Raw genomic sequence first — 15,421 nt, 5'->3', positions numbered from 1 at the left:
ACACTAGTATTAACATGGTAATCTACATTGTTGCTACCCCCTTGTTTCTTTAATAAGTGTACAACTAAGTCCTGACATTACTGTAATAGCATTTCCCCATAAAATCAATAATAAATTTTGCCTCACTGGAAGACAAAATTAAAAAATTAGAGTGATAATTATACCACCCACATTTCCCTTAAGCACTTTTTCAGTTCTTGGATCAATGACTCACCAAGGGCATAACAGCAAAGCTGGACTTTTAATAACTAAATTGGTTTTTCTAATATAGATTTCCAAGGTCTTCCAACAAAATTTCCAAAGAAAATCTATTTCTTCTTAAAGTCTATTCACTAGAGTCATCACATGCAGTCCCAGGCCCAGCCATAGGTTTTCAATCCCCATCCAAGCAGGCTGAGCGTTGTTACTCTCTGGTCAAGATCAAAAACCTGCTATTGGCCTCTGCTAACTTACTGTGTTTCAAGATATCTACAGCATGTTATTTTCTTTTCTCACCACCGTTAATCACTGGTGAGAAGATAAGGTGAGTGATGGGAAGAGATCATGACTACAACAATTTAATTCTTCTGACTGCTGCGAACAAATCTGAATATTTAATGACCCAATTATTGGTGTCTCTACCTTCAGAGACCAGTAAGTCTCCTGCACTCTGGCTGGCAGAGAGAATAAACAAAATGTTGTACGAGGTCTCATTTAACATACACAATTCAAAGGTGGTACAATCTAGAAGTAAACATATCAATAAAATTATTTATTAAAAGATTCAAGTCTATATCAGTGATTTTTCTTCTTTGGGATGCCAGCACTAGGTTTCAAACCAGCTGCACAAGCTATAATTTCTGGTCTAAAACAGCTGGCTGGCCAAACCTGAAATTACAGAGCTGGTTTGAAGGTCTAGAAATGAGAGATGTGAGGAGGCTGAAACAGTCTAAAAATGATAACCAAGAATAAGCTTTGATTTTAACCATCAATTTTCAGCAAAAAGACATGTTGAATCCTATCAAGCCTAATTATAATGCAAATTATTTTTCGCTATTAATACTTAGTGGTCTGTAGTTTAGGAATGGAGTTCAGGGTCTTGTAGGAATTAGTGTGAAACTCACATTCTTCACTGAAATCACAGCCAGACAGTATATATCAGGAGAGCTGGTGCTCTTGGACAAAGTCTTGCCAGAGAGTATAATACTATTTCTTATGCTGTTCTTACATTTTATACCAGTATAATTCCCCTGGTCTCAATGCAATAAAAAGGGCTTTCTCTTTGAAAAACTAAATTAAACTTCCCCTTTGTAAATGTGTTGATCTTCATATTTTGCATAATTTTCATTAAAACTTAGCTGTAAAACAATGCTGACCATGCATTAAGGGACGTTCTTCAATATAGTTATTTCAAACCTGTAATTCTTCTGTACCATATATGTTCAAGTATTTTTTTCATTGTTTTGTTTAATGGCTGAATTATAAGAAAACAATCTCTAATTTATCAAGACAGATGCCTTCTTCACACACAAACTTAAAAAACATTTTCAATCAAAGGAAAAAATTTTGAAAACTGTTTTTTCATCACCATTTCTGACTAGTTTGAAGTCTTTGTACTCTTTTGCCAATAAATCATTTTTCATTTCTAATGGAGTCACTATCAGGAATCAGCCATGAAAGTCTGAACACTTAAATCTACAGTGCACATTTTCACTTAAATCTGCTAGTGCAGAACAAGAATGCAGGACAATAAAACCCAAATGTTTTCCTTGTACTACCTGTCAGAGAGTCATGCACACCATACTAACACTGAAGGTTTGTTTCAGATGAGTAAACAGCAAGTATTACAAATTCCCCCTCCCCTCTACATGGTCACAGAACTCATTATCTCTCAGGCCCTCCACTACACTGCGGGCTGTGCTCAGAGAGATGTAGTGGCTCTCTGTACACACAATGATAGGTTTTAAATGGATGAGATTTTCAGGAACATAAAGTTCTTGGAAAAATAGGGCATGATCTTTGCAGTCATGGGGAAACATAGGCAGAACCTTGTAATAGCTTGCTAATTGCTCTGAGTAAAGTAATTTGTTTTATCTGTCTGCCACTTGGTTTCCTGCAAAGTGCAAAAAAACTATTATGGGATTTTACTGAAACTAATTACTACTATTTTATCACGAAGGCTGCTGAAGCATAATCCTCTCCCTTTCTTTTTGTGTTTCTCTCACACACTATGCCTCCCCCTCCTTCATCCTGAATTTAAAATCTTGTGGAAAGTCAAGAAGTACCTTAATCATCCAGTATTGTAACAGATCCTGCTGATCTTCAGCCTCCCACTATAATAATATGGAGCGATAGCACAGTACAGCAATGTAAACTCTAGTAAGCTGCACACACCACTGCTTATTTGTTCATAGGGAACATGAATTCCATAAAGTATGAGATGTGCTCTAAGGGTATCATCTGCCCCCCCACAGTTACAGAGTGGTACAAGCTCCTGAATGACAAGCTGAGCAGAGGATGATTTGTTTCCTTTTTTTCCCAAGCAACTTATGCATGCAAGAGCTCGTAAGAATTTGTTTTAAACACTGATGGCTTGGTGAATAAATAGTGACAGTGTACCCTGGTATTAATGCAATATCTGGTTTATAATCATAATTTGTTAGAAATCCTGAAATATCTCATTTTGATCATTAGCATAAAATCCTGCTAATGTTAAGTTACCTCATTAGAATGGTTGGCAACTTGTCTTTGATTGAAATTATTATTCTTTTGAAAGGAATGACACTGCTTGAATGTGTTCTCTCAAATCTTGATAGTTAATTAAATTGATTTTATCAGAACAGTCAACCACACAAAATGCAACCCATTAAAGAATATATTTGACAAGAAAATAAATTGATCATCAGGCTCTCATTGATATGAAGATGAAGTACAGACACTATCAGCATTTCTCACCCAATATAAACAGTGACATTTCCACAAGTGTCGATGGTACTAAGGAATTACGCTGCACTTTATAAAATTGCATTCCTGGAAGGTTAATTTTTCTGTACAGCAAAGTAAATGAAGATTGATAGTTACAAGACACATCAGCAAGAAGATCTTAGGAGATGAGGTGAAGGTTTTATTTTTCTGAAAAAGAAGTAGGAAGAAAATAATAATTTTTGCCATTGAATTACTGAAAAGGTAACATCAGAGCTGCTCCTAAAGGGTTGAGTCTCATACAAATTATTTATGTACTCAAATGCATGTGCCTTGAGATATCCTGTGGAAATGACACAAAACCAACAATAATAACTTTTTAAATCATAGATGCTATATATTACATTTTCTTTTTCACATTTCTTGTGGTTTTCATATCCAGTATGTTAGCTTTTTTTTAGTTCTTGTGTTCCATGTTGACATCAGATCCAACTTTGTGATGTTCTTGCTGGCTGACTTTGAAGGCAATGTTATTAAGGAAGATCTGAATCAAGCCTTCAGTGTGTTAAATATTTGAGCCCTTATTTTTGTGACATTTCTAAGTCTGCTTATTCTAAGTGGGTGGATACTTGACAGAGCTGGCCAACGAAGCAAAAACATTCTATGAATAATCATTCGCATGTATGAACAAATGCACTTTCACTGTGTTACTAGTTATCTAGTTCCACCCCTCAACACCACATACACCTTAGGAAGACAAAAATAGACAGACTGAATCAGATCCCCGATACATCACTGACAAGAGCCAGACCCAGTACCTTCATAGAACAACCCTAAAGTTCATATCGTATTGAAAAGTCTCAAGCTACAGCCCAGTGATACTTTCTTGGGGTAACATTTTCAAAAGAGTTTCAGAGCAGATTCTTAAAAGTAAACTTTCAGGTGCACATATCAAGGTGAATTAAATCATGAAGAAATCTTTTTCATAAAGCTTGTTGTAAAAGGCAGCAGGAAACTATCTGCATATTTAGGCAGCTAAGTGCCTTCTTAGCATCTGCCTTTAAGTAGCTTCACTGCAGCTCCTCCCATCCAAGTCACTGGGATTCAAAGCCTAAGTATCTCTGAGTGTCCTGACACTATATCCTATAGACTTAATGAGAGAGAAGCTTCTATATCAATTGTGTTGTTTTTTATTATTTTAAGGGTGGTCTGTAAAGTTAAACAAGCCAAGTGACATCATTACCACTTTTCTTTAGCCACATAAAAAAAAAAGAAAAAAAATCACCATGAAGAAGAAACCTTGTGCTGTATTCCCTAATCACCGTTACTGCTGTCATCGCTTTACATAAGTATTGACTGCTGATTATTCTCCACTGGGAGCCCAACATGCAGTGACAGACCGGAGGCAGCTTCCCACCAGATGCGTATCCAGAGCTAACATGGCTCCAAATGGCAAGTAGCCCCTACCTTGCCACCATGCTGTGCCCCAAAAGGGGGGTACTGCACTGACCGTGCAGGCATAGGTGGCCCAGGCCTGCCTGACACAAAGGTGTGGAGACACTGAGTGGATGTCAGATTCGTTAAGTCAGCAGTGCCCTTCACAGTCCTTCTGAGCTTCTGGCCTTGGCTAAGCAATTACCTGCTCTGCCCAGGTAAGAGTGACTCTAAATACATGTTTCTGCCAAACATCTTAATTTTTCAAGAATGCTCCAGCATGTGTTCAGCCCTCATCTGTGTCCCACACTGGGCATGAAAGAGATCAGCAAAAGAGCCTCCCACAAAAAAAAAAAAAAAAAAAAAAAAAGAGAGATCCATACATGGGAAAACAGGCCTAACTCACACCACATTGGAATAAATGGCTCTTACTTTTCTTAAGCCGGCCCCTTTAATCAGCACCAATAATGAAGAAAGAGGAATGAACCTAAATAACTGAATAAACAATGACCACAAAGCAAGGCAAAGCTTTTAACAGCACCAAAACCAAAGAGAATTTCATAAAGTATAGTACAGATCAATTACACAGTGTCTGAATGAATAAGATAGTCATTCATTTGAAAGAGCCTTCTTCATTCTCATGGTTTATGAAGAGCAGCGGAGCCCTGAAACAGAATTATAGTTTCAGTGTTCACTTTGGGACCATAGTCCAATAACATTAATATGGATTAAATTATTCCTGCAGGTTTTTTAAACAAGTAAAAAACAGATGCCTACATCACACAGGACTTGGCAAGTGGGACATCACATGCGTGAACCAGCCAGGGGACCATATATCAAGCAGTTGGAAATTGTGTCAGACAGCTACATCTATCACTATGGTTCTTAAATAGGAGGTAGTCACATAAACAAGAGGGGGACACTTGAGACAGAAACACAGCTTTGATTATTAATCTTATCATCATTCTTATGGTATAGATTAAATGCAAATAATCATGGGTTTCAATTTTCCCTTGAAACAGAATGCCAGGGAAACAGCTGGCTTTGACAGATACGCTACCTATTACTCTGCTAGAATTCATCTCTTAAGATTTGCAATGTCTCTGACTGCTATATTTCATTATCCCCTTCTTCCTGATCACATTTTACACCCTAAATCTGGATTTCTTTCACAGAGAATGTAGACTACTATATCTACCAATGTGTAAGTGCAGAAGGGGCACCATCCTTAATGTCTCTAAAGGAACCCTTATCCCATTCCAAGATGATATTGTGGAGATTCAAAGTCTTAATTTAAACCTAATGATGCAGGAACATGGGTTATTGAGGTGAGAACTATCATGTTAGCAGTATAATCGGAGTAAAATACCCACGTTTCTGATGTAGAAGCAAAAGGATTATTCTTTGGTGATGGTAAATAAGGATCACACTGACATGAAACAGAAAACCTATTAAGTGATTAATGAAGGGAGAGCTTATTTCATTAGTAATGTACAGTAGGTCAGGAAAATTCATTATTTTAGTGATATGGCAGTTTTGCTGTCCATGTGCATATTACAGAGGCCAATAAACTGGATCCTGCGACTATACATTGTATGTCACCTTAATGGACAGTACATAGTACATATAGATTTAGAATCAAAAGGGGGAAAACTCTATGTCCACAGCTTAAAGGAACATTGTTGCTAGTCAGTCAGTCTTATTTTGCAGCTCCCCTGCCAAGCCCCTGCAGGGTACAGCTCAAATGAGTGGCAGGGCAGGGAGCACTGTTGGGTTGGTAGGAAGAGCAAAGGAAGAGCTGCTTCTGCAATAACCCTGAGCTATTTGTCTTCAGGCTCTTAAGCTGGTCTGCTATTTCTGAGCTTCAAAATGATATCTGACAAGCCAACAACTACTGGAAGCAAACAAATGTACATTTCTTGTCTGGAATTGGCAAAAAGTTGTCACAGCTAGACTGGACTTTGATCTGATTTGCTACATTTAACTGTAACTACCATGGAGGACATGCAACCTGCTCCGTTAGGTGTAAAATGTGGTAGTCTGCTTTAAAAGGTCACGAAGTGTCTCAGATGTGCTGTCATTTGCCCTAGCTCAACATTGCCATACCTGATACTGTAAAATAGCAACAGATACTGCTTCTGGATGACTTAATTGATTAATCACTTAAAGAAAAAACAGGGAAGGGGAGGGAGACCAGATCCAAAATCATGTTGAAATCATTCGGAGGCTGAAGCCATCCTTCAAAAGAAAACTTAATATTTCCTTCTTACTTTGTCAGATGTGCACTCTGTATAGTTATTGCTGAAAAACTGTTGTTTTTAAATTAGAACCATGTTCATTTGTTCATCTGTCTCTGCCACTATACATTGTGCTAGCCACAAAATGAGTTGCAGCAAAGTGCTCTGGGAATTGACAGAAATAAAAGTCTCCTGTAATTTCACAGCAGCTCTCCCAGTTACTCCTAGATTTAAAATCATGCTTTAAAGAAGGGGAAAAGCCTCCCGTATATTATAAATGAAGTTGCCAAATATCAGTGTGCAGGCAGGTGGAATGAGAAAACTTACAGACAGCTGTGAGCAATATGCATTTTTCTCACTGCAGAATTAATGCAGAAACATAGTGAAGGCAATGTATGTATAAGAAAATCAAAGCGCTGGTGATTGCAGCATGTGCTCCAAGTGAGTGATCTTCTGCATTGCTAGTGGACACAAAGAGGATTGCTGAGAAATCTGGAAAGTCTGAACTCATACCTTACAAAAGATGATGGTAAAGGCTTCTGAGCAGTAGCTAGATGTTCTCTCCTCTCCTCCTCCTACTGAACTCCCCATCTGCAGTTCCTAACCATAGTAAAATAAGAGCAAGAGCTCAAGACTGATGCTCAGAGTGTGTCCAGGAAGAAGGGGAATACAGTGAAAAGGTCATATTGGTACCACAATGTAACGTGTGGCAGAGAGTGCCAGTCTAGAGGCAAAAGCACTGGTTCCTGTCCCAGAATAAGCCTACCTGATGCATGGCCAGTGAAGATTGCAACCACTCCTGTTTCTGAGCGCAGCCATGCATGGCAATGTTGACAACATGCATGAAGGTTAAGGGATGAAACTTGTTTGTCTAAATGATCATCATATGCTCAATTCAGTCAGACACATACAGCGCTATGTTCAGTGGTAGTATGAATGTGACAACACACAGATGCATCATCATTTTTTAAGGTCCTTTTCTTAGGAAAATTCTCTTTACCTTACCTGGAAAGAAAAGCTTTGTATTACCATTGTTTCCAGCTGTTGTTAATATGTCTCAGCAAGCTCCTGATGAGCCATGAAATATTATCACAAGATGGAAATCATATTAATGGAACCGCTTAGGTTTGTGGTGAAAAATTAGATAACCTAATTTGTACTTCAATTTTCAAGGCATCTATTTGTTAGCTAAGTAATTTACCACCATCTTTCATCATTTAAATTCTTTTCCTCTCTGAAGATTTAATTACTTTCCTTCTCTGTCTCACAGGTGATTTTCTTGAACCATTTCAGGCAGTCCCACAAACCCCCTAACAAATGTTCCTCCAAGCACAGAGGGGAAATCAATAACTTCCATGCCTGTTCAGTAAAGAATGCAGCATTTTCTGATAGCTGCAAACAAGATGGGATTTAAGCCACAAATGTTTCCCAGTCAAGCATGAAAACAACACTGGTACCCTGCTGGTAAGCAGCTCTGCAGCCCAAGATTGACCAGTGGCAGAACACATCCAGGTTCAGGCCTTTTGATGAAAATTTGCCCTGAAGAAAGCCCATAAATAATCTAATGTGGAACAAAATCGTGCATTTCACATCTTATAATAAGCACACAGCATGATGTGAGAGAACAGCTCATATCAAACTGCTTCCAAGATGAGCTCAGTTCAATAAGTTCACATTTATTTATTTGTCTGTGGTTTCTTTTACTATTATACATTATCAGGTTTCACTAAACTGCCTTATGAATATGTCTCTAAATTAACCTCAAGTTTACTTCTACTCGCTTTCACAGAGGTCGGCGTAAACCTGTCATTAAATTCAATAGGGACAGGTTTGGGTCCAGAGAGAGTAACCTTTCCTTACTTTCCATGTTTGCTATCTTTATTTCACCTTGGTCTAACCTTAATTACACAGTAACTTAATATTATCCTTCCTATTCACACAACCAAGTAATTGCCCTCTTTCTGTCATCTCTGCTATTTTTAACACACCCTTTGTTGTTTTTTGAATACTAATACAAACATTGATACCAATCACAGAGTATGCAAACAGGCTACTGGGCTTGCACTTAACAGCTACTAGAGGAGGACAATAACTGGGGACTTAGGGGACAAAGTGTCATTTCTTACATCTTTATGTGGTACCCAGCACACTAGGCCCCCAGTGTGATGAATATTACCATATCTGCCTAAGGAATTTTTTTCAAGATTCTGATTATTTTAGTCTGCAAGCATTTCAAGATCCTTTATATATCATTTCCTATCTGTGTGAGCTAAGGAGGTTACAGTTACTCCCACTTTGTATTTCAGACATTACATGTAAACTGTGGAATGTGGGAATGTTTCTTTTGACTTCAGAGCAAGAACCATTTATATATTTTCTTTCCACTGGAAGAAAATGTTGGTAAACAAATTGAATGAGGAGTTGAAGTGAGTTTGACTCTACACACCCAGCTGTGGGGTAGCTCCAGGTTATGTCCCCTTCTGCTAGAACTGATTTACATTGTTGCATTGCACCCATCAAACATACCAACAGTTATGAATGTTGCCTCTTTTGGATCTCATCCTCAGGTGCCTAACTCTTTGTTGGCAGATAGAGAAAGCTTAGGCACATATGTTAGTTGAATATATTACATCACAACAGATAAAGCAGGTCTGCTCACTGATCCCTCAAGTTCATTCTCTGCGTTTGCTGGAGTCTCATGTTTAATGAGAACAAGACATGCACAAAGTGTTGCTTCCTTCATGGTCTTATTCAACACTCAGAGGATTTTGGACTGTTTGTCAGAGCTGGGCATGTAAAAGACAGTTGCTTTGTCGTAGAGTACTAATGTGCTTAACCCTTTCATCTTGGGTAGTTTTGGTTCAGATGGTAGGAAAAATTTACAGAAGGATGAAACCAGCACTCAGGACAGCTTGTGACCAGCACACCTGAGTTGCAGGTGCAGTCTGAAGAGGCTTGTCCAGACTCCACAGGAAGTTGGTGAGTATTGGTCTATTGAGATTCATGCCATCCTCCTCGCTGTTAGCCTCCGAACCCTGCTACAAATTAAATAAAAGTGAATGGCAGCTAACAATAAATTGAATCTTGGAATCAAGCTATGGTCATTATGGCAGGTATCATGCCTGATGTAGAGCAAGGGATTTTGGTAAGGGTTGTAAAACCTTGTCCCATGGGAATGCTTAAGCACTGTACTGCCATCAACACGATTTATGGGCTATATTAGCACTCTGCTCATGAGCCTCACATTCCCCAGAAACTTTTGGAATTGGGAGGGTGGAAAGATGCTCATAAAATAACAATATATTTGACATGCTGTTCAGTAGGATCAGAAAGCAATCTGCAGAGGTCTGACTGCTGACAAGGAATGCTGTTTAAAAAATCACAGTAACTGTCCAACTTATTCCTTCTACCATTGAGGATACAAGGCCAATTTACAAAAAGACCTTGAACAGTCATCAATCACCCAACACATCTGATGGTCACATCAACTGTATAGCCTGGGCAAGAATTTCATGTCCTCAGAGGCAGCTTGATGGTTCAAGCTTCAGTAACACAAGGGTAGTTAGAAAGGCTACCAATCTGTGCAAGAAAGTTAGAGGTTTCCCTACATGTCAGGTAACAGGTCCTTTTGTTCCCTTCCAATCTTCTAATACATCAGCACTCAGTTGCAAATTTGCCTCAGGTCCCAAGGAAAGTACTTGTCACGTCTCCATGTAAAAGACAATGTTTCTAGAAAGGCTGTTCTCTCCAGCATACTGCATGTAATATTAGAAAGTCCTAGGGGAGTCTTCAGCCATTTCTTTTGCTCCTTGCAAGTATGTGCCACAAACATCACATTCTTTCCTTGGTCAGCACAGAGGCTGGTATGCTTTTGAGCTAGCCAAAAATAAAATGCTTCCATGGCATTTATCTCAACTCGGAGATTCAATGTCGTATCCCACATTTGTTAACCTTCACAATGGTTTGCTGCTTGTACTTTTCTTTCCCAGCTAGAACCATTCTTTTTCTTTCAAATTCTAAAAACAAATTTTGCCTAAGAAAACACGCTTTCATTATAAAATACATTATACAGAAAAAGTGGTGTGTCCAGGAAATAAAGTCATTCCTGCATATGAGATCATTTCAGAACACCAGGGAACTCACGTGAATCCCTCTCCAACTCTTTTCCTTTTTTTTTTTTTTTTTTTAATGCTTTCCTCTAATATATTACTGCCATCACTCATGCTGCTTCACAATACTTAATCACCTGCTCTTAATCTCTTTTCCTCTCTCTAGGACTCCTTTCCCATATATCCAGCACAGGACAAAAGCTTCCTTAGTACTCAAGAGGGATTGCCCTAGATCTCCTACAGTATTCCTGAATGTGTCTTGCAAACTCATATGCATAAAGCCTGTTAATAAGTTCTCTTTAGGTGAAGACAAGATGATCCTTGGCCAGACCAAATGATCCTTCAGGTCCCTTCCAACCTGGTACTCTATAATTCTGTGATTCTTTGAACATCATTTGAAAATGTCCTTATATGCAAGATAGAAACAAATGTATCATCATACACTGGGCCCAGAAAAATTGATGCTGATGACTTGCGGATTTTTGAAGAAGTCAGTTTCTCCTTCCATTTTCTTTATGATGTTCCCTCAAAGACACCTTTACAAATCTCATTCTCTTTAACCATCTCCTTACAGTCTTGGAAACACTTTTTTGTAGTCCCCTCTTAGTTCCTGATGTATGAGCATCTGACAGTGTTCTCAACACACATGCTCCAGAAAAGAAAAATTATTTCTTCACAGAGGGAGATTTGTTCTTAGCTATTTCAGGTTACAGCCTCAGCTAAGTTATGTATAACACTTAGAAATAAAAAAAAAAAAAAAAAAAAAAAAAAAAGTGTGGGAAAAAAAGAAAGGTGTACCTCCACCCTTTTGGATATGCCTTCATTTCATTCTAGGTCAATATTCTGACCTGGACATACCTCTCCACCTTTCACTTCTTCTTTGCCTTAACAACATGGACAATATATTACAGCATTATTTTTCATCCTCCCTTTAGCTACAAAAGGTTGTCCTTTCTCCAGAAGGTCACCAGCATTTACTAGCAGTTATCTCAGAGCAATAGCAAAGCCAGAGCAGTATTTTTCTTATACCTATGGTGCAAAATTCTCATTCTAAGATGCATTGCCTAAAACCCATGTGACTTCAATATGCTGTGCCCTCATGATGTTTTCTGACATTACTGTGTGCAAGAAAGCCTATAATCCCCTGGGTAGAGAGATATATGCCCACATATGTGTGCACATATACTTGCTTTTAAATAAACTCATTACATCTTACTTCTCTTCTAAAATACAAGTCTTCAGATCCACTCTGCTCTTGCTGGGCTAATGCTCATTGCCAGAAACTTGAGGTAAGCACAATTCAATCCATTTTTCACAAACAGAAAGGTCAGGATAGCTGCCACTGCAGCTACCACAGACACTGCTGCTGAAAAGGGATAGGGCTTTGCCTGTGACACACATTGTTGGAAAGGGCAAGAATAGCAGCTTTCCAACAACACGTTGTTTCTCCACGGATGAAAGGCCAATTGTGCTTTTTAAGACAACTAAATCTCCCAAGGAAAGGTATTTGGAAAAGTGTATACCTGCCTGGTTTCTAAAGAGGCTGACCTGTTTTATTCCAGTACACTAGCTTTACTCTGGCAAAAGCCTGTGCTTTATTCTTGCATACATATCCAATACTGACATATTGAAGGATGTGGAGGGCAGGTGTCAATCTTATGTGAAGATGCTTATCCATGATTTGCTTGTCTCTAATATCTGATTACATTATAATGTGAAATCTCACAGTATCAGCAGAAAACAATTCCAAAACTGACATTTCATCAGCTCACTTGACAGGAACAGAGACAGGGAAGGAACCAGGTGTGTTACTGAGTTGTGGCTTCTACAATCATATGCACAACATGCTTAATTCAGGGCAGTCTATACAGCCTTTTGGCCTGGAATACCTACAGGGCCTTGTTTATACTTTTCCTATAGCTCTTCCAATTTGCAGAAAAATCTAAATTGTTCCTGGGGTGGTATAAACTATATCCAGAAAATGTTATTTGCAACAGCCACAGGTACTTAACTGTTAATCAAAGTAGAACCACTCTCTTCGTTTTGTCTGTATTCTGCATATTTCCCAGGTCCACCTTATTGGGCTCCCATGAGACTTTCCATTTAAGGTGTCTGGGCACAACATTCTCATCCCACAGAGATCCATCAAAAGTAAATTTATCATTAGCTTGGTATCAGTTTTCAGCTGATAAGAAAAGAGATACAAACATTGCTACCATTTCTCAAGAAATGTCATAAAGTCAATGATAGCTTTTATATGTATAAGGCCATCCACTCTAAAATCACAGCATTTGTCAAATACTGAAAGCGACCATCCTCTATTTTACCAGGAGGATGCATATGTTTAGAAGACTGCAGGACTTTCAAGGTAGCTTTATAGGTTAATATTTTACAAACTTAACATCTAAAGCTTCTGCACAATTCTGTGGTTTATGAACAGTTTAGGAAATTAGAATCCAAAAAATAATTATCTTTGAACAAGAATTTCCAGGTGTAAGGACCATCAGAAAGAAAGAATTACATGGTACCGTCAGAAACCAGAATGAAATTTCCCTTCCTTATCTGGGTACCAGTCCAATTGCTACAGCTGTATAGTAGTGACTACTAAGAAGCATCTCAGGCAGCTTAACAGTGAATTTCAAGCTTCTGTTAAGTTCAAAGAGAGTTGCTTTTTGAAAACCTCTCTTTTCAATCTTCATGAATTATGCCCAAGAATATTAATAGGCTTGCATTTCACAACAGGTTCTTTTCCCAACCTCTATATTTCAGAAGACAATTTTCTGTGATGTAAGGTTAAATTCCTCAGCCTACACATGAAAGTTTCCAATAAGAAAAGATAGCTCTACAGCAACATTAGTGGAAACACATAAAACTACGTGGCCCTTTAGAAAAGAAATAGCTTTCTGGGACCAATGCAAACATAAAGGTCTAAAGATCTGGTGCAATTTGCAAGTGTAAATCAGGTTGGCAGCAGAGATGCCAACTTTTTTTGTAGATATAGCCTTCTCCTTTATGAATAAACATCTCTCGTTGTACTGCTTCGTCTTTAGTACTCAATAGGCCAAAGCATATTTCAAGTAATGTGAGTTCTTCTATGCATTTTCATTTAAAATATCCAAAGTTTCAGAAATAGAATGATTTTTTTTTTTTGCATGATGGAAATCCTGTTCTCTCTCTATCATAAAAAATATTAAATGACTTTCATGAAATACAGCTTTCTTCAGAAGAAATATCTGCATTGACCCTCCATTTTCCTTCTTTTCCCATTACTTTGCAGGGGGAGGATAAGGCTTTATCATGTTGCTAGGTAAAAAGGTGCTTGCCCAGGTAGTGGGCATTGTGGACCCATCTGTAAAATCTTAAAAGCTTACACAACGTTTTGCTCATTTAAATTGATTAGAAATAGCAATAACTGATACTAATGATGTGGTTTCAGAAGAACATGACACAGAACTTTCTCCTCTGTTGTTTTGACTACAGCACTGCAAACAGTGTTAAACTGGGTCTAGTCCACCTCATTTTATTTTGGCCACAAATGCATCAAAATATAACCACTTAGTCTGAATGAAAAGAGGAAGAAAAAGATAATTCAGCCTTCCTGAAATAAGCAGCTAATTTTTTCCTATTCTGTGGAGTAAATTCCAATAAAACCTCCAGAGGTAAGTCTGTCAGATGTCAATATCAGATGTCTGCCTTTCTCCTCCAGCACAGGGAACCAGGGAGGGGTACTGGATACCTGCTTGGAATCCAGACCTTCTCTGAGGACAGGTGGCCCATGGAGCAGCACTGCAGGACAGAGGCAGATGGCTCCCTGACATCTACTCAACACACCTTTGCACAACTCAGACAAGAAGAGTGCTTCCTGTTTCTTAGGCCTTTCCTCGAGTTGCAAAGGTTTGATGCTGTATCTACCCTCTTAGAAAGGCATTCAAACTAGTCATCTACTTCCAACCTCTATGAGAGCTGGACCTAGGAATGCAAGAGCCATGGGTTAGAATGTGAGCAGATCAAATGGAGTTTGACTCTCACCTGTGATGGGCAGAAGGGGATACAGAACCCATTCCCTGAAATGTGCAGACATTTTGTAGTAGAGCAGCATCAGTTTGGTTTTTTAAGTAACTGAAGGAGCTCTGAAAGCTCTAGGAGATACCAGAACAAAAGACTTTTCTTCTGCCCAGCTGAGTGTCCTAACCCCCCAAATTAAAGACATGCTGGCTATTCTCCTTCAGGTCCCATGAAGTTTGCTTCTTTAAGCACACAGCAGCACAGTGTTAACAGAAGGCATAAAGAATGCCCTTTGCAAGGTAGTGAGGAGCTCACTGGCTAGGGCAGCTCCCTGTAACATGTGCTGAGACACCAGCAAGCTCCCAAGAGAGCTCTTACCAGTTGTTATTATACAAAACGTGGGCACCCTTAATACCACTAGTAGTCATAGCTATGAGTAAGTTCTCCAAAGGACTGTCTACCCATATCTGACTGAGAAGGGACCTTGTAGTCCATAATTGGGCACTTCAAAGCATGCATAGCTGCCTCACCAGAAGCATCTATGAAACTGTCAGAACAAGAGGGAAAACATCTTGTGAATTTATGAATCTAGAGTTTTTCTCAAGGCATCCAAAGGGAAGTCTGACTGCCTCTGTCCACTGAGGAATGCGGGAGAAATACCAGATATCTGCACCAAAATCACTGCAGAAATGCTGATAAGCTTTACTGCTGTCAGAGCTTTAGGAAGAATATTTT

Source organism: Tyto alba, unplaced genomic scaffold, assembly GCF_018691265.1.
Source record: "Tyto alba isolate M040663 unplaced genomic scaffold, T.alba_DEE_v4.0 Super-Scaffold_14, whole genome shotgun sequence".
NCBI classification, from domain to species: Eukaryota; Metazoa; Chordata; class Aves; order Strigiformes; family Tytonidae; genus Tyto; species Tyto alba.
This window is presented reverse-complemented; position numbering follows the sequence as displayed.